At 36.4% G+C, this 21,347-nt stretch overlaps 1 pseudogene; it reads left to right on the top strand.

Moving 5' to 3' along the window:
• Positions 1–20,295: 20,295 nt before the first annotated feature.
• On the top strand, positions 20,296–20,703 carry LOC115865910 (galectin-1 pseudogene; annotated as a pseudogene).
• Positions 20,704–21,347: the final 644 nt, after the last annotated feature.

Raw genomic sequence — 21,347 nt, 5'->3', positions numbered from 1 at the left:
TGTGGTGAGGTGGATGGACTTAGAGACTGTCATACAGAGTGAAGTAAGTCAGAAAGAGAAAAACAAATACCTTATGCTAACACATACATATAGAATTAAAAAAAAAAAAAAACTGGTTCCAAAGTACCTAGGGGCAGGACAGGAATAAAGATGCAGATGTAGAGAATGGACTTGAGGACATGGGGAGGGGGGAAGGGTAAGCTGGGACGAAATGGGAGAGTGCCATGGACATATATACACTACCAAACATAAGGTAGCTAGCTAGTGGAAAGCAGCCACATAGCACAGGGAGATCAGCTCGGTGCTTTGTGACCACCTAGAGGGGTGGGATAGGGAGGGTGGAAGGGAGACGCAAGAGGGAGGAGATATGGGACATATGTTTATGTATAGCGGATTCACTTTGTTTTACAGCAGAAACTAATGCACCATTGTAAAGAAATTATACTCCAATAAAGATGTTTAAAATAAATAAAGTCCATCTATTAGTAAAAAAAAAAAAGCTGTAAAATTAATAAGTCAAATTGCCAATATCTTTCAAAGCTGTGTGGCAAAAATACTTATTTTTCATTATTTCATGTATTTTTATGTGTGTTTTGAATAATGGTATAATAATTTTTAGTTTAAAATTAAGTTAACTTTCAATTCACATCTTAAAACTATGATTGGGAATGTCACAGTTAATAAAAATAATGATCTATGAAAATAAAGTTTAAAAAATCAGTTGACACTTTCTCTCTAAACACTTCCACTGTCATCCCACCAGTGTTCGTCAATGTTTATTTGAAGATCCGTTACTATGTACTCCACAGAAACCAGAGGTAAAAGAAAAATCATCTTGTATTTCTGTTTGAAGGTCCATTAATTAGCAGCTAGGGATCTAAGAAACTTTAATCAAAGTACAAAGAGAGGACTTCCCTGGTAGCACAGTGGTTAAGAATCTGCCTGCCAATGCAGGCGACACAGGTTTGATCCCTGGTCCGGGAAGATCCCATGTGCTGTGGAGCAACTACGCCCATGCCCCATAGCTACTGAGCCTGCTCTCTAGAGCCCGTGAGCCACAACTACTGAGCCCGCCTGCCACAACTACTGAAACCTGCGTGCCTAGAACCTGTGCTCCACAACAAGAGAAGCCACCGCAATGAGAAGTCCACGCACCGCAACGAAGAGTAGCCCCCGCTCACCACAACTAGAGAAAGTCCACACACAGCAACGAAGACCCAATGCAACCAAAAATAAATAAATAAAAATTTAAAAATAAAGTTAAAAAATATATAAAGAGACATCAACAATTAAAGAGCAATCATAAAAGAAAATAAACCATTTTCAAAACTAGGCCAATATGAGAATAGATATATGATTTTTAAAAATCTAATTTACATGTAGTGTTTTTACCCCTCTTAAAACCAGCTAGAAACCTAATAAAAACCTTTGCAGCTGTTTTAACTTGTGTGAAACAAATCCCTTGAAATCAGCTCAACCTCCAGAGATGAGGAATGAATGAACAACTTATAACTGCTTATGAATATCTACACAGACATACATACATATGCAGATACATGCATACATGTACATGTGAATGTAATATTAATTTTACCAAGAAACAATGCTTTAGTAAGTTAAGTTTCTAATATAGAACTTTTGGTAAACATAAGTGTTACTTCTTATTCAAAAACTCATTCTCAACTTTTTTGTGCTTTTGACCCTGTGTGCTTAACCCAAAATACTTTGTATCAGCCAACACTGCTTTTGTAAAATATAGCACATTTGGTGTGTCATTGAAACCACATTATTTTTTATTTAGTGTTACTAAATTATTTTGATGAATACAAAAGTAAAATTCTCTTAGTCTATATTACAGCAAAATTCTAAGGGTCTGATTATAACAAGCATGCAAAAAATTTAGTTAATTATAGTGAACAATCACACAAATATTTTGTAATAATATATACATGAAAAATATAGTCTCCCAAATTTCCCATTTAAGAAAATTGAGGTTAAGTAGGGTTCCAAGAATAATAAATGTTGATTGCTTCTTCTAGTAATACTAGGACTTATGAAATGTTTATGTATTCTGTAAGTACAGAGAAATCTAGTAGAAAAAATCAGGGCAAATAAAAATAAGGACTAATATAAGATTTTAATCCAGTGTTATTGTTTAGTATACTTTAAAAATATTTAATGTGGCATTCTTTGGAGAACATATTTCACACTACTTGTTTAGGGAATATAATTTAGCATTTTTTGGTGACAATAGTGTTTCTTAACGCTGGAAAACACCATGGGGAAGCCATTCTATTCTGCCCCTTTCTGAAGTCTATTCCAAGGGAAACATGCCACAAAAAAGAATTTAGTTGAGAGTCTCTAGCTGTAGGTACTTTCAGGATCTGCCTCAGCTTTTGAGCCATGGCACACAACAGAATGACTGTACGGTTCCAATGACTGAACATCATGGTGATAAAAGGATTCAACATTTAAGACGACGTGGAACTGTTTGAAAGACATCTAAGCATTAGAGTTCTCTGTTGGGCTAGTCCGGGTTTTTCTCAAGGCTGTACCACTGTCTGGGGCTCTTCCTAATCAATCTTCTTTCCTTCATACTCTCCTTTCACAGATGTCAGACCTGTATTCCAGTCAGAAGTCTTTCCCTGCCTACTCCTGCACTCTGTATCCTTTATCTTTCACAAGTATTGTCCCAATAAATCTTAATAAATCTTTTGTTCTTAGTACATCTCTTGTTCCTTAGAAAACCCAAATGACAAACGTAAGATTACAGCAACTAAATATTAAATGAATTTTCTACATAATTAGCTAAAATTTGTCTTAGGTCCCAAGTATTTTAATAAAATTTTGAGCAATTTTCTTAGAAAAAAATCAATGAATATAATAGTTGGCATATAATATGCTTAATAATAGTATGTTGGCAAATAACTATTGAATTAATGTTCTGCTTTCTTCAAAAGAGAATATTAAGAAAACTTATTAATGACTGTTATCTATGACTAATCTTAGTATTAGATGGCAACATAGTACTTGCCTCTTAGTCCAATTCATCACCAACTTTTGGCTGGATAAAAATATCCAATTGATTTTGTTCTCTTTGAGTCACTATAAATTCTATAATTCTTAAAATAATACAAAAATTTATAAGCAACTTTTATGTCAATAAATTCAATAAATTAGATGAAATAGACAAATTTTTTGAAAGATAGAAATGACAAAACTCACTCAAGAAGAAATAACTTGAATGGCCTAATATCTATTTATTAGATATTAGATATTAAATTTGAAAAAAATAAAACTAAACAGAAGGAAAACTCCAGACTTTGATGGCTTCATTGATAAATTATACTAAATATATAAAGAATAATTTCAATTATAAGCAAATTCTTGCAAATAGATTAAAAAAGAAATAGAGAATACTCCTAACTGATTCTATGAGGCCAGCATTATCCTCATAATAAAACCAGGTGGACAAAAGAACTTACAAGAAAAGAAAACTACAGATCACTATCTCTTGTGAGAATGGATGCAAAAATTCTGAATAATATTTCCTCAACTTGGATCCAATGATATATAAAAATGTCAATTTAACATTTAAAAATTAAAAAGGGGCACACAAAAAAATTGAAGGTGATAAATCTGTTTATTTTCCTCATTGCACTGATGCTTTCACAGAATATACACACGTCAAAATATATCGAATTGTACATTTTAAACATATGCAGTTTATTGTACATTAATTAAATCTTAATAAGTCTGTTAAAAAATAAAATGGTTCTATTAAGGCACTAGGTTTCAGGATAGATTGTTACACAGCAATGAGTAACTAGAACAGTGTGATAATACCCATGCTCCCTTTGGGTTGGGTAGCTTTGAGCCTAAGCTCTTCACTGGCTTTTGGCGATCCTAAGTGGTAACTTGGTTGACAAGAAATCCTTTTGCCCTTTTGAATATGTGTCGTTAAGCTTTAGTAAAGCCCCAGCCAGTTAAGCTCTGGTAAAGTAGGTTCCCTGTAGGACAGGCCTTGTTAAGGAAAGCCATAGGCATATTTCAAAATGGTTACTGTTTCCCAACCTCTGCTGGAAGCACAAGGGAATTTTCCTCTGTTAGAGTTAGAATCTGGTAGAGCTCCTGGAGGTAAAACTCAAGAAAGTATTTGGTATTCACAAAGACTGGACCCCCTTGGAATTTTTATTGCTCACATCAGTATACATTGAGCCTCCAGCAATTCCTCAACTACAATATAAAATGGTTTTACCAATACTGGTCCAGATACAGGCTTTGCTTCTGGACTTCTACTCCCAGTAAGATGTGATTCTGTTTCTGTCTTTCTCTCCAGTTTTCAGAGGAGGCAGCAGTTTGCCTTGGGTTTTCAATTCTTTGATATATGTACTAAGAGTTTTTGATTTTCAATTCATTTATCTTTTTACTTGTAGGGAAAGGAGTGACAAATTTTAAGCTCTTTACACGTCAGAACGGAAACCAAGAGTCTAATGTACTTCATAAAATACTTCATCCAACAGCAGATTATGCCAGCTTCTCACATTCTCACATGGAATTTTTACCAAGATAGAGCACATTCTGGGCCATAAAACATACCTTAATATATTAAAAATAATAGAAATCATACAAAATAAATTATCAGATTATAATGGAAATAAGGGGGTTCATAACTACTAGACCTGCCTTACAAGAAATGCTAAAGGGAATTCTTCAAGTTGAAATGAAAGGGTGATAATTAATAACATGAAAACATATATAGGTATAAAACTCACTAATAAAGAGAAATATGCAGTCAAATTCAGAATACACTAATACAGTAGTGTTGGTGTGTAAAACACTTTTACCTCTAGTATAAAAGTTGAAAAACAGGGAGTTCCCTGGTAGTCCAGTTGTTAAGACTCTGTGCTTCCAGTTGAGGGGTGCAGGTTTGATCCCTGATTGGGGAACTAAGATCCCACATGCACATAGCGTGGTCAAAAAAATAAAAATTATATAAAAAAAATTATAAAAAGGTTGAAAAACAATATTAAAATAACTATAAATATGATAATTTTTAAAATAATGCACAATATAAAAAATGTAAAGTGTGACACAATAGCATAAAATGTACAAGGAGGAGAAGGAAAACTCTAGAGCTTTTTTGCCCAATTGAAGCTAAGTTGTTATCAGTTTAAAATTGACTGTTCTATACATACAACGTTTTATGTAAGCCTCATGGTAACAACAAAGAAAAACCTATAGTAGTTACATAAAAGATATACAAAAAAGGAATTAAAGCATACCATTACCAAAAATAAATTACAAAGGAAGAATGTAAGAGAGGAAGAACAGAACAAAGGAACTTTTTAAAAAACAGAGAACAATTAATGAAATGGTAGTAGTAAGTCCTTACCTATCAATAACTAGTTTAAATGAAAAGGAATTAAATTTTCCAATCAAAGATACAAAGTTGCTGAATGAAAACAACAACAACAACAAAAAACCCCAAGCTCCAACTACATGCTGCCTACAAGTGATTCACTTTCACTCTAAGGACACACATAGGTTGAAAGTGAGGCAATGGAAAAATACATTCTAGGTGAATTGTAATCAAAAGAGAACAGGGGAGGCTATACTTACATGGGATAAGACAGACTTTCAGTCAAAATCAGTCACAAGAAAGACAAAAAAAGTTACTAAATAGTAATAAAGGAATCAATTCAATAAGAGGATATAAGAACAATAAATATATAGGCACCCAGCACTGGAGCACTTAAATATTTAAAGCAAATATTAACAGACTTAAAGGGGGAAATGGACAGCAATAAAATAAGAGTAGGAATATTAAATATGCCACTTTCAACGTTGGATAGGCCATCAAGACAGAAAATTAATAAAGAAACAGTTGATCCATATATGGCTATGCTCAGGTACTAAGATAATGTCTTTTTTCATTAATGTACAATTAATCACAACAGGTATTAAAGAGTTTGCCTATTTCGTTGCCTTGAATATTTACTGTGTCATTTAATTTAGACATGCCACTTAACTTCTTCAAATCTACTCTTCTCACCTCAAAAAATCTTTGAAATTTTTATTCTAAAACAAAGCCTTTCTAGTGCCTGGAACTTCAAATTAAACTATAAAATAAAATAAAATAAAATAAAAAAAACCCAACCTCATTTCAAAACCCAGCAGCTTTAAAAAATAGACTAAAGAAAATCCTCAAAAGGAGCAGTTAGGTCCCAAGCAATCATATTTAGCTGCCAAGAACACATGTATGCTATTTGATGATGTGCTATTTCACAAGGAAATAGTACACCTTGTTTGTCTGGAAAAAATAATTTAGTGAGTTATTTGAAGTGATGGAAGTAATCTGAATGAGAACTTAAATTTAAAAGAAAAATTTGCTAAATTGCTCAGCATACTGAAGAGGAGAATAATTTGGAATGTTACAGAAAAATAGTAGGGGGAAGCCTAAGAATTTAAGGGCTAGTTATTGCCAGAATGATAACAAAAAGAATTGCCAATACTAGCGCAAGAAAGAGGGAAATTAGTGGTGAGAGATGACATATTTTTGGTTAAAAATTGTTCTCTGTGAAACATGAATCATCTATGTAATACATAAAAACATATGACGTTTTACCAATTTTGTTGTTGTTGTTGTTCTTGCACAGCTGCTTTATTTTATTTTATTTTTATCATTTTTAAATATAGCAGTGTGTACATGTCAATCCCAAACACCCTAACTATCCCTTCCCTCCATCCTTCCCCCCCCACCCCCGTAAACATAAGTTCGTTCCTCTAAGTCTGTGAGTCTGTTTCTGTTTTGTAAATATATTCATTTTTATCAATTCTTTTTATATTCTGTATATAAGTGATATGATACGATATTTCTCTTTGTCTGACTTACTTCACTCAGTATGACAATCTCTAGGTCCATCCATGTTGCTGCAAACGGCATTATTGATGAAAAAAGTGGATGATATATATTTGACAAAGTCATTTCCTGAGTTTCCCCAGTATATATCCAACTATCCAAATACTTTGGAATATTTTAGTCTTCAAGGAATTTGATAGCCTTATTGAGAATATATAGCAACTGCATGAAAATGCCCAAGAATACTTTTAAAGACCATACAAAGATTGGGAATGAAAGTATTACAAACAGTGCATAAGGGTAGAGGATAAGTGTAGCAAAGAAATTATCAGAGTGGGATTCAAGGAACAAAAGCTTTTTAAGAGCCAAAGTGAATAGACAGACGTGCTTGGATTTTGGTGATAAAATGCTGGGGCCTAATGAAAGGAAGGCTGCTAGAAATGTCTAGTTTCATAAGTATTTCTTTCTGGAAAATATTTCTACTGGACTTAAAATTTGTGGTCTGTGTTTACAAGTAGGATTCTAAGCATCGCCAGTCATGTGAACAGACAGGACCCAACTTTAATCAGGTTATGTAGAAGGGATGCCCTAAATATGCATTGAGGCACAAATTCAAATGACATAGCACAACTGTGTGCTATAAGATAGCAACAGCTGCAGCCAGGCCTCCTGGCAGTTACTTATGCTTCCTGTCAAGCAACTCTATCAGACAAATTTGATTTGTTGCAGTTAAATGATGGTGTCAGAAAGAAAGCAAAGGTGGCTCTTGAGCTAACAAGGCCAAAGGCAACGTTCATTTAGAGGCAAATCTGATTGTTTTCCTCTACTTAGTCACTCCCTTTCATATAAATTTCTTTAAAATTTCACCCCTTGCGACATCTACATCTCTTCTCTATTTAGATTTCTGTTATGAATAAAAATTACTTATTATAGAGCACTAATCATTGCTGCCCCACTTTTTCAATTGGTCTACCTTGAACATTGTTTTTGAAATGTTTTTGAATTCAAACCACCTGTGGTTTGAATTCTCCTGTGGTCTGATTAGTCCAAACAACAGTTTGTAGGGATGTTTCAGAAGAGTGTGAATTGAAGTGTCCTCTCCTGTACTGAAATACAACATTTTGTGTTTCATACTTTACATGATCTATAACAATTGTTGATGTTTTTTCTAAGTATTTGAAAATATAGCACCTTAAAGATTCTGCAACTGACATGTCAAAATATAAAGAGATGTAATATCTACACATTTATATTGCATAATTTGCTATATTGTACATATCTACAATATATTGTACTGTATATTGTACTATATCTACAGCAGTCAAGCAGATGCCTTTGCATGGGATGTCTCAGGGGTCCACAGTCTGGGCCAGTGTCTGTCCATTAAAGACCCTTAGGATAGTGCTATGTTTAATCAATGGTAGCTCTGCCTCCAAAAGTGTCTTTATCAGTTCTCAGAGAAGCATCCGGAGTGATATTTTCAAAACTTAAGTCAGAAAAGTTTATTACTCTTCTCAGGACCTCAGAACCAATGAGATTATTGGTCCACTAGAGGCAGTACCAAAACTTGAGCAAGACCTCTGATTCCAGGGTTAAGAATCTGGCTCTGGTGAGAGACTGCCATATTTCAACTCTCCCACCATCACTTACTGGATTTCACTTAGTCTTTAGGGCAAAGTAGTTAACCTTTCTAAGTCTCAGTCACCTTTTCTACAAAACTGAGAAATAATAGTATTCACTTCATAGATTCAGGTTGAAGAGTAATCAAATTAATTTATGTAAAATGTTTAGGACCTGCCACATTGTAAGCATTTCAATGAATGCTAGTTGCCATTACTTTTTAGATAAACAAGCACTTAATGCATTACATTGCTAGGACTCTTGCCTTACTATGATATATATATTGTATATGTATATATACATTGTATATATATACATATATATACATATTGTGTGTGTATATATATATATATATATATATAGTATATGATTATCTCTGTCTATAAATTAATGATGCTCATTTCCAACATGTGAACTTATATAATTCTTGTGAAGGTCAGTCAAACATGCATATATATTGGTTGATTGATACTAGTAACTACAACATTGCTGACAGACAAGGGAAGTATAATTGGTATAATTATGTCATGGTGTTATCTCCTCAAAGGAAATGCGGTCATAAGAATCAAACTCAGCATTAAAACAAAGACAATTATTTATATAAGTATTGTCTAAAAAGCCAATGGTAGTGCAGTAGTATGTTTAATCTTCTCCAAAAATAAGAAGAGTAAGGCTTTCAACAGCATAATTTTATTCCAAGGACAATAATACATGCAGTATTTTCTTAGGCTACACAGCTAAACATGACATTGTTTCAAATAAAATTTTTACTACTACCGCGTATTTAAAAGGTTACAAGACTTTTGAGGGTGTTGTTATTTATTCACTTTTTATATAATGAATATATCAAATAAATATGTGATTTGTAAATTGTTTCCAAAATTGATTGATTTCAGAGGGCAGTTAATGAGTATTTTAGAACTTGTGTTCACTGTACTGCTTGACTAATGAAGATGTCCCTTTGAAGACAAACTTGGATTAGAGAGATTGGCTATTTTATGACTTTTATACATCTTGCTATAGGCTTGCAGTCTAGTGCTGCAGTGCCCCTCGTGGAGGGGCAAGGCACTGCTGCATGCACAGTTCTATTTAAGTGGTTCTTGAAAGGTGACCCTCACTGGCATTAACTCTTTTAATTGTCTTTGGTCTATGCAACTATTGCACAAGGTTGCAATTCTATAAACAGGGATTCTCATCATGATTGCCAGTGAATAGCCCTGTGATTTATAATATCCGGCTTAATAGATCAGTGCCCTGAAGCAGCATTCACGCTGTCTGTGAGAAACGCAACATATAGGGTTTCAGTTGCTCAACTATTACCTTATTGAGCTTAACTATTTATCGTTGAGTATAACAAGGAAATGTCTTGAATCAACTGTGGGTAAAATTCTGGAAAAATAAAAGCTTAGCTTAAAGGCCCAGGAATATTCTGGAAGATTTCCTGTTAGAGTCAGTTGAAGCACAGCTGATATACTTTCTGTTATACACAGTATTTCAAATTAACAGACATTCCAGCTTTTTCAACAACCATAAAAGATCCAATGACACATAAAAACCTAGATTGAAGTGCCACTGATTCCTACTATTTATAAAGTGTAGCTTAGATGCTTAGAATCAATAAGAATGATTCTTCTCATCTCTAGGGAACACAGATTTCAATTTTGTTTTTTTTTTTTGTGGTACGTGGGTGGGCCTCTCACTGTTGTGGCCTCTGCTGTTGTGGAGCACAGGCTCTGGATGCGCAGGCTCAGCAGTCACGGCTCACGGGCCCAGCCGCACCGCGGCATGTGTGATCTTCCCGGACCGGGGCACGAACCCGTGTCCCCTGCATCGGCAGGCGGACTCTCAACCACTGTGCTACCAGGGAAGCCCAGACTTCAGTATTTTATATTCAATATAAGGAAACACATATTCTTAAGCTACAAAATATATATACATTATATTACATACATATATTTAATATACAATACAGGATATCACTTATAATCTCATGTTTCAATGTCCAATAGTTTTCTCCTTTTATACTGCTTCTGGTTTCTTTTATATTTTTGGTCTATGTTAAAGATATTGAAACAAACTTATTTATGAAAGCACACTGAAATGACAGTAGTCTAAAGATTGCATGAAATGGACATAAATAAATTTGCCAGTTCCTATAAAACACCTACTTTGATCTGTAAAGTTTATATACGGGAGGAAACCTGGTAAAGGAAAAATGCCTTAGACTTTGAATAAGGCAAGTATGGGATCATATTCTTTTATGTGGAATCTTCGTGACCTAAGGTAATTTACCTAACCTGTCTGTAGAACTCAATCATTGTGGGCTAATTTTCAGAAGGGGATTTAACTTTGGGTGAGGCAGCTCCCTTCAGATATGGGCAATTCCTGAGGAAAGAGATGACCCCAATCTTCAGCAGGCAGCCCTCCCAGCAGTGGAGGGAGCAATGAATGCCTGAAGGGAGATCTAAGCAGGGCACCACAGTACCCAGGACTGTCAACTATTTTGCTAATTCTTTTCTATTTTCAAACCAAACTTTTGACCCCAAACAATAATCCCCTCCTCTCCATATCTTATAGATCATGTACAAAAATTCTCCCCCTTTATTGTCATTATTTTATACTGCTTTTTAATCATTGACTTCTTGCATGAATAATATAGTAACATAGAGAAGCAGTGGTTTAGCAGTTGAGTGTGGGATTTGGAGATAGACTATTTGATTTTATGCCTTAGTTCTGCCAATTATTTAGCCATGAGAAATTAGTGAAGATTTATCTTTCTTTACCTTGGTTTCCTAATTCATGAAATGGTGATAATAATAGTGCTAACTTTGTAGGTGGCAAGGGTTTGATGAGTTTAAAATAACACTTAGGAAGCCCTATTGGCACCTGACATAAAATAATCACTATATAAGTATCAACTTTTATTACTCTGTCCTGTGCTGTGTTGTAGAATCCTCTTTGACATGACTCAGTACTTATTACTATACTTGGCATGTTTTCACTGTAATCGAAGGAAATGAATTCAAAATCCATTATTAGCATTAGAGAGTTTTATAACATTCAGATCCCTCCCCAAATTGTCATTTTATTATATTAAAATGGGAAAAGAAGTCTTTCTGTCTGGTGAGTTTATTTTGAACACTATGTAAGGTAATATATGTGAAAACACTCCCTATCTTACAGCCAAGAAATTCCTCTTCGATGTACCTAACATACCATGCATTCTCATGTCCCAGATCTTTTGCTTATAGGCTCTTCTGCCTAGAGTTCTTCCTTGTCTCTCTCCCATCTTTTGACTTCTATTTGCTCATCAAACTTCAGGTTTCTTCTTCTCCATTGAAGTTTTCTATAGCATCTCAGTTAGTGCCATGCACCCATGCTCCCTTAAAACACTGTAGCTAACAATAGCATCTCGTTTATTCAACTTTTTTGTTAACTATCCGTTTTGTTGGGGGCTTTTTGTGTTTTCTTAGGTGACTTGAGTCTTCTAAAGGAAGGTCTTATTCATTGCTTTGATATTCCCAAGCCTAGCCCAGCATCTGGATCACTTATTCATAAGTGGGGAGGGAAGGATGGGATGGGATGGGATGGGACTGAGCCAAATCTTTCAAAAACAGTTGGATCTGTTAAAAAACAGATGATTTAAGATAACTAGCAAAATATTCATGTCTACTTTACAAGTAGAAATTCATCTCACTTTCTGTCAAAATTATCAAAACTAATCTTTCCTGGATTGAATTTCTCAACACTACTTCAAAATTATAGCCATTGTTTTGCTCAGTCGCTCAGCGCTGATCAAAGCAAACTCTCCTCTCTATCTCTAATTACCTTCATACAAAGTATGTTCACAGTGCAGGTGATTTTTGAATGTTTCTTATTAAACATGACAGAAAAAAATAGTTAAAAGTAGGAAGAAAACTGCCTGAAGTGACTTAGTGTTTTATATGTTATATTATGTCACCCTTACAGAGTGAAGTAAGTCAGAAAGAGAAAAACAAATATCATATATTAATGAATATATGTGGAATCAAGAAAAATGGTACAGATGAACTGGTTTGCAAGTCAGAAATAGAGACACAGATGTAGAGAACAAAAGTATGGACACCGAAGGGGAAAAGCAGGGGTGGAGGTGTGGGTGTGATGAATTAGGAGATTAGGATTAACATGTATACACTAATATGTATAAGATAGATGACTAATAAGAACCTGCTGTATAAAAATATAAATAAATTAAATTAAAAAATTATATCATCCTAGCTGGAAGTATATACACACACAAACCCCCCACAGGTGATAATATCAATGGTGATTAGATTAGATTTCATATTTTTATGAGTTGTTATAAAGGCAACTGAAAATTTCCAACAGATCCAATATTTCTTACATTGCATTTGCCTTTATTGTTGAAGCCGTGGAATTGGTCAACTCGTCTTTCTGAGGACTACAACAGAGTGAAAATAAGAGAGTAGGACATAGAGGCATTATAGGTGTCACAACACGTTAAAATCCATAATCATCCTTAGGAATGGCTACACTATTCAGTTAGTATTTGTAATATTTTTTTAAGAAATAGGCTGTTTTTATTACAATAGCTATGTCTCGCCTTTTTTCTCTTCTTTTCTTCTAGTTTTATGGTGGTTCTTTCTGAGAATCTGGCTACTACAAATATCCTTTAATTAGCAATGCTTTTGACATTACATCTATTGTACAAAGAAGATTGAAATAGGACAGGAATTCAAAAAAACTGATGGAACAGATTGTGTCTAGTAATGCATTCCTCCCCATTCTCATGCCTTTTGTTAACTTTGCAGAATTAGGAACAGTGCTTCTGGGTCAAGTGAAATTTCATATGCAAGGTTTGGTAAGTTTTATTCCCATTTAAACCTTCATTAAAACCCCAAATTTAGCTATGCTCCTCTAGAGACCAGTGGCTCATGCTTTAAGAAGTAAGAGTAGCAATACTGCTTACTGACCACACATATTTTTACAGGAAAATGGGGATAATGATGTTGCCCCTTACTTTAAGAGCGATACACAGTTCACTCTCAATTATCCAGAAGTGATTGTCCATTTTGCTCATTATTTCTAACCTTTATTTCTTCCTTTTCCTTAGTCTTAATATTTTTGGACTTTGCATTGTGCCAGCAGAAACTGGAGAGGAAAAATGATGAAATATAGAATATAAATGAATATTGTGTTGTCATTTCTAGCTTTTTTAAAATGAAGCTATATTGAAATAATTACATCAATTTTTGATCACTTGGTTTGTATTTGTAGCTTTTTCCTTGCGTGAAAAAAATGGCTAAGTAAATTAACAGGATAAAGATTCCAAAGGAGACAATTAAAAAATACCTAATAGGGCTTCCCTGGTGGCGCAGTTGTTGGGAGTCTGCCTGCCAATGCAGGGGACACGGGTTCGTGCCCCTGTCCGGGAAGATCCCACGTGCCGTGGAGTGGCTAGGCCCATGAGCTATGGCCGCTGAGCCTGCACGTCCGGAGCCTGTGCTCCACAGCGGGAGAGGCCACAACAGTGAGAGGCCCGCGTACCGCCAAAAAAAAAAAAAAAAAAACCTAATAGAAAACTTACAATAATTTCACATCAATTATTTATATCAAACAATGGATTTCTAATACTTACAAATTAGACATGTATCAATTAAAGTCACTCCTTACAGAGTCTCTATGTGAAATCATTTGTTAGACCAATTTAAATTACAATTTAAAGCTAAAATTAATTTAATTTATATATTCTACAGTTGCAACATGTTCCTATTTTTTATCTGAATTCATCTCTAATTATTTTGAATTTATGATGTCCTTTATTTTTTCCAGTACAATTTAGGCATTATTAACTATTCAGGGACTATCCTTTACCCATATAGAGCAAAAAGACAATTTCTTTTTTTCCTTCACCCAAAATATCTTGCATACTGATATGAAGAACCTAAACTCCCGCAAAAATGCACTTCCAAAAGTCATATACATTCCAAACTCAATGATCAGTATAATCTGGGCTCAACATTTCTGTCAAACCATGTTTCCCACTCTTCTTCAGTTCTTACACTTTATACTATTTAGGTCACCCTCCTTATTTTCTCACAAATACACCATGAGGTTTTTAAGTCCATTTTCTGATACAGTGTTCATCATTGTAATATACTTGTTCCAATTCTGTATCTGTGGGAGTATTGTGAAGTCAACCAGACATGGTTTCATATAATAAAAATCGTCATTAAAATAAAAATGATAGCGATAAAAAGTGTGTAATTACAATATGCAATGTTTTCTAATATTATCTCATTTAGTTCCTCACAATAACCCTACTTATGAGGTACATATTATTGTTGTTATACAGGTTTACTGCCCAGGAAATTAAGGTCAGGTGGTTGACAGACTTGCCCAGAAAACTAGTAAATGAAGGATGTTGGGATCTTACTCCAGATAGTCTGATCCAGCATTTACCTTTTCATGCTCTCTTTATCACTTATTTGCTTGTGACTTTATGTAAATGACATAACCTCTATAATCCTTTATTTCTTCCTTTTAAAAATGAATTTATATTTGTGTGTGTAGATGTTTCATATCAGCCATTTCTCCAAGGATCCCTGGTATATAGAAACCAAGATCTGTGGGCTAGGTGTGCTCATTGTATCAGAGTTTCTTTACTTCCAAGTGCTCTTAGCAGATAGAGGCAGAGAACAACACATACACATACATCTGTAATGACTGTATATCTTTCAATTATATTACAGCCTACAAGTTTGTACTGATCCCTTTAATGTATATCACAGAACAGAGTTTATTCTAGTTTTCTCCTTTTCCATATTTGTAGCTCCCTTCTTCAGTGTTTGTGAATCTTGATTTAAATATGTGTCAGCATATTAATAGTTTGTGAAGATTGGCCTATAATTAAATTTTATTCAAGTAGCAATGAGATTACTATTCTTTTTGACCTGGTATAATTAACTTCACATTTCGGGAAAGATAATCATTTAGACTGCTTTTGAATATTTCCTGCTGAGTTTTAGCTTTGTGCTGGTTTTGGTCATGACCACATAACAATTTTACTATTAATGTATTTAAATTAAAGTTGAAAATGCAAGAACAATGTATACAAAACAAGAACATGGTAGCATGTTAAATATTAGAACTTAATTCTGAGATTTTTCTTGGCAGTTGGAAGGGGAGATTCAGAATTTCAGCCAAACATAGTTTTCAACATGTGTTTAAAAGCATTATTCCTAACCCTTATGCTCAGTTAGGATCAGATCAATGTCTTATTGATCTATCAAAACTGGAGGCTACATATTATATTTTAGAATCATAGTAAAGTCCACATGTGTGATCCATGTTTGAAATACAGTAATACATTATCAATGAGGCCCATAAGCTAAACAAGAATCATTCACAATTCTAAGACTCTCTGTTAACAGCATGACTCAAGTATTTTTCACACTCAGGCCTGGAATTCTCAACGGTTTTAAATGTAGAGATTATTGATTTTAAACAATTACACAGGTACAGTCCAATCTTAAATAATGTTTGTCAAATGGCTTCAGAATATAGGGCTGGACACCTAAAGATAGCTAATTTACAGCTGGAATGGCTAAGCTTTCTGTCTCTGGATATGCCTGGTTTTTGACTCTTGTCTGAGATAAAGGCAGTGGCATTTATGATGTGCTGATTAAAGCTGGAAACTTTTCTGGTGATCCCACTCCACCCAGGCTTGGCTTCTCTACCAATGGTTCAACTAGCTCAAATAGTTTGACAAGCCTGGTTTGGCCACTTGAAGAACTTCTTAGAGTTTCCTCTAGCTGCTCTCCTGAAGCTAAGATTTCTCATGCAAACTTGGCAGTGCAGCCAGAGGCTCAGTACAACTCAAGGGCACAAAGATGGTCTCTCAGACCTTTGATGGCTGCCTGAAACCTACTTCTCTTGTTCTGTATGTTTTATATTTAAATAAAATTCTCACGTGAATATACTCTATGGAATCTGCTAGGTCTTTCAAATATCCAAACAGTGGAAAACATTACAACACCACACTGACTACTCTGGGTAATAGTTGAATATTATTTCAGGCAAGTCTAATACGGATAGAAGGTGTGGTAAATTTGGTAAGCAACTCCAACATGGGTGAAACAACAAAAGATAAGACAATATTGAATAGGTAACTCGGAACAGACCAAACACATGACTCCATACCTCCCTGGAGGTGCCAGTGTTTATAAGGTTCAAGCATCTATTTGATCCAGCTGAAGGAAAACCTGGTGTGATCTTCATTCTGTGTTTTAATTGGGGGAATTTATAGGGCCCCCATGGTGCCCGATTCTTCCTCTGTATCCTGCAGAAGGAAAACTGATCCCTGCGGGGAATATTTGCTTCAAGATTATTCCTGTTAAATGGAGTTAAAATGTATCCCTAGACTTTCTCGTATTTGTTGCTTCTCACAAATGTGGTTTTGTGGTAAGCTCAGGCATGTTCTTAGAAGGGAGATGATCTGGAGTTCAAATTCCACCTCTAACACTAGCTAACTGTTACATCATTTTTGGTACATTTTGTTACATTACAGTCCTTATCCATAAAATGAGGATAATAGCACTACTTACCTCATGGAATTTTATGTGTTAATGAGACAATGCATGAAAAACATGAACACAGTGCTGGCTTGTAAGTGTTCAGTAAAGGCTAGCTTATTTGATATTTCTAGTCACATGGTTAGACAGTCTAAATCTCCTCTACAAAGTCATTCTTGACAGAATTAATTTTGCACTGTTAATGCTAATGCTGTATAGTCCATGTGTTCTGAGTATCCAGTCCATAAGTCATATTTAACTGGTGAAATTTAATATATGTAGCACTAGACTTAAAATGACTGCTTGCCTTAAAAATCAATGTGACCAGGGGCATTTCTGTATGTGGTCCCAGGAAATATCCTTAGGACTATCCAGTTTCCTTTTTTTTTGGAGATCATTAATATGCTCTTTCCTGGACATCATATAGTAAAATATGCATCCAAGTCCCAGGCAGACATCATTGGTCACTCTTTCCACACTGTAGAATGCAGTGTTGCTTTGTGTTCATACTTTTTTCTTTATTTGAGATAAAATCATTGTAATTCAAATTTCAAAGGGGTTCTTTTTTGTTTAGGTGAACACTTGAGTAAGGACTTTTACTTTATATCTTATCACTGCCATATCTCTTGAAGATTTCTGTGGGAAAGTGAAATAGTTTTATTTATTTATTCTATAAATTATCAATTTATTAATTGTATAAATAGTTTTAAAGGTAAAACTATTTATAGAATTAACAACAAATATAGAGGTTCAAACCTTGAAACGTTCACTATCAGTATCCATTTGACTCTGAAATCGGACATTGACACTTTACAAATATTCAGTTGATACTAAGTAAAATGGTAGCATTTGCTTTAGAGTTAGAAAACATGCATGCATAGTGCAAGATTTAAATATACCTGACCTGTGTTATTCATTTTGAAATACTTCTTTGTGTGAGAAGAGAGGGCATCTTACATGATTATTAGCTTCAGAGCCATTTAAAGTGTTTGAAAGGAAGTGCATTATTTGAGAATAGCACATAAAAGGGGATTGTCAAGACTTGGTGAAATTTTATTAATAACTCAGGTGATTTAATAAAACATCCTACCCACTGAAAGCTCAAATCTGTTTGGTAATAATTATATTTTTGAATTGAAAATTAGATATTTCCAGGGTGATTTTTGCCCTTTTGAAAGAACCAGTGAGTAGAAAGAATCCACCTTCCTTTCCTATTAAGTTAAATGTCACCAAAGTCACTAGTACCTTAGTTTCTTTTTAGAAAATTCAAGTAATTAGAATTGTAAGAACTCTCTAAACTTCTAAAAATAAATGATTGAATTTATGTATGAGATATCAAATTTATGAGAAATCTGACCATCACAAAAAATATTGATAGGAATATGTTAAAAATAAACAACTAAGAAGGCATTTTAAGAAGACGCCAAAGGAAGAGCCTGAACTTATCTCCTCCCAGAGATAAATACCTACATGTGGATTAATTCCCTCAGAAGAGAACCTGAAAACTAGTTGATCACCTGTTTCACAACAAAGAATAAAAAGGACTACATCAGGATGGGTAGGAGGGGCAGAGAAAAGTTCTCACCCAAAACCCCACCCCTGGCCTGGCTGCACACAATACAGAGGGATCTTATTAGAAAGGCTTTTCTCCTGGGGGAGCAAGTGTGGGACCCCACATCAGACACACGCGCCCAAGAATTCTACACCAGACAGCTGAGTCCCCAAAACGCCTGGCTTAGAAAACTAATGGGGCTAATGTCCAAGGGTCCAAAAAAGCTTTTGGAAACTGAGACTCCCCTCTTAAAGGGCTCACATGCAATCCTTCTCACTCAGAGCCCCTGAAAAATATCAGCGGTTTGAAAACTGCTGAGACTCTTTGTGAAGGAGAGTTGTTTGCAAATCTAAAAGCATCAGTTGGGGGGGTGCAGGGGGTGTAATATGGTGGTAATACTTGTAGGAGGCATTGGCAGAGGCCATTGTGTTCCTCACCTCACCTGCTAGCACAGGCCTGAGAGCTTGGATGCACTACCCTGCCACAAAGCTGAAGCTGGAGAGCTCTGGCAGCTGCAGCATCCCCCCATGCCCTGACTGGGGTGGCACAAATAGCCATGGCATTCTCCTGCTCCCTAACTAAAGTCTGCAAGTGTGGGTGGCTGTGACATTCCCCTGCCCCCCTGGCTGGGAGTGGAGAACACAAGCAGTCATAATATTCTCCCACTCCTGGCCTAACGGCTGACTCATGTGCACAGACAAGGCACTTTTGTACTGCATTGCTGAAGCCCAGGGGTGGGTGTAGTCAAGACATTTTCCTACTGCCTTCTTGAAGCAAGAGAGCAAGTCCCACCCCCTATAATCTCCAGCTACCTAGCTAAAGCCAGTGGGTGCATGCAATCTGCATAGGGAACACTACTGGCTGGCCTGGCCCTGGTGGCCACGGGGGCTGGTGTTCTTGAACTTCATGACACTGGAGCAATCGGAAAGACAGCTCTTGGCAGGCCACCATACCCAGGGCCCTGCACAGACAGCAGACTGAAACATAACCCCATCTTATATGAAAAAGGCTTATTTACTTAGCCTGGAGCTTCATCCTGAGGGACAGGCTTCAGGTTTCCCACATACCTAGAGGCTAAGGAGGTGCTCCCAGGGACTGTAAGCGGGGAGACACCATCCTTGCACACCCCCTTGGCCTCGTTAGGGCTTGATGAGGCTCCTCAGAAAGGAGCTTATACACTCACCAGGAGCCCCAGTTTTTGCAACCACAGCCAAGGAGACACCTACGGATCTCCTGGTCTGGAGGTCAGCAGGGATTACAGAGTCCTGTCATCCTCATGCAGTAGCTGACCCACAACTGAGCCTGATGAGTGCCCTGAGCTCCAACCAGCCCATACACAGATCAATCCACACCCAGGATGGGCAAGTGACTCCAACCCTCTCCTCCTCATACAGCAGTCACAGCCCTATCACAGCCACACATAGATCAATCCACACCCAGGATGGGCAAGTGACTCCAACCCTCTCCTCCCCATACAGCAGTCACAGCCCTATCACAGCTGGCGGGCACCTACAGCCCACATGAGGGATGGCCATAGAATGCCTGGGTCTGGTGGCCAGAGGAGACTGCACTTCTGGGCCACACAGAACAGCTTCTAAAGAATACCACTCTTTCAAGACCAAGGCTCTCCGGTAGAGTCTTCAGACAACTGGTCCCAAAGTCCCAGGAACATCCTCCTCTCCTCAATCATGGCTTGTGGTGTTGTCATCAGCAACCTGAATCTCAAACCTGGGGAGTGCCTCAGAGTGTTGGGCAAGGTGGCCCTGGATGCCAAGAGCTTTGTGCTGAACCTGGGCAAAGATGGCAACAACCTGTGCCTGCACTTCAACCCCTGCTTCAATGAGCACGGGGACACCAACACCATCGTGTGTAACAGCAAGGATGGCGGGGCCTGGGGGGCTGAGCAGCAGGAGTCTGTCTTCCTCTTTCAGCCTGGAAGTGTTGTGGAGGTATGCATCTGCTTCGACCAGGCAGAGCTAACCATCCAGCTGCCTGGTGGATACAAATTCAAATTCCCCAACTGCCTCAACCTGGAGGCCATCAACTACCTGGCAGCCAATGGCAACTTCAAGATCAAGTGCATGGCCTTTGAGTGAAGCCAGCCAGCCCATGGCCCACAATAAAGGCAGCTGCCTTTGCTCCCCCTGGAAAAAAACTGATAAAGGTAGCTGCTTGCCATAATACATGTAGACAAACACAGAGAGACAGACAAAACAAGGAGACAGAGAAATATAGTCCATATCAAAGAACAAGGCAAATCCCCAGAAAAATACTTTAATGAATCAGAGATAAGCAATCTACTTGACAAAGCGTTCAAAATAATGTTCATAAAGACACTCACTGATCTCAGGAGAAGAAAGGGATGAACGCAGCAAGAAGACAACAAAGAGAAACTATAAGAAAGAACTGAAGAGAAGTGATAACTGAAATGAAAAACACATTGGAAGGGTTCAACAGCAGAATGGATAAAACAGAAGCAGATTGGGAGTCTGGGACTGACATGTACACACTGCTATTTTTAAAATAGGTAACCAACAAAGACCTACTGTATAGCACAGGGAACTCTGCTCAATATTCTGTAATAACCTAAATGGGAAAAGAATTTGAAGAGGAAAGATACATGTATATGTATAACTGAATCACTTTGCTGTACACCTGAAACTAACACAACATTGTTAATCAACTAAAAACAAAAAGAAGCACAAAACAAGCTGAAAGACAAAGCAATGGAAAACACCCA

Source organism: Globicephala melas, chromosome 5 (assembly GCF_963455315.2).
Source record: "Globicephala melas chromosome 5, mGloMel1.2, whole genome shotgun sequence".
Lineage (NCBI taxonomy): Eukaryota > Metazoa > Chordata > Mammalia > Artiodactyla > Delphinidae > Globicephala > Globicephala melas.
Note: the sequence above shows the minus strand (reverse complement) of the source record. Positions and strands in the feature narration are given on the sequence as shown.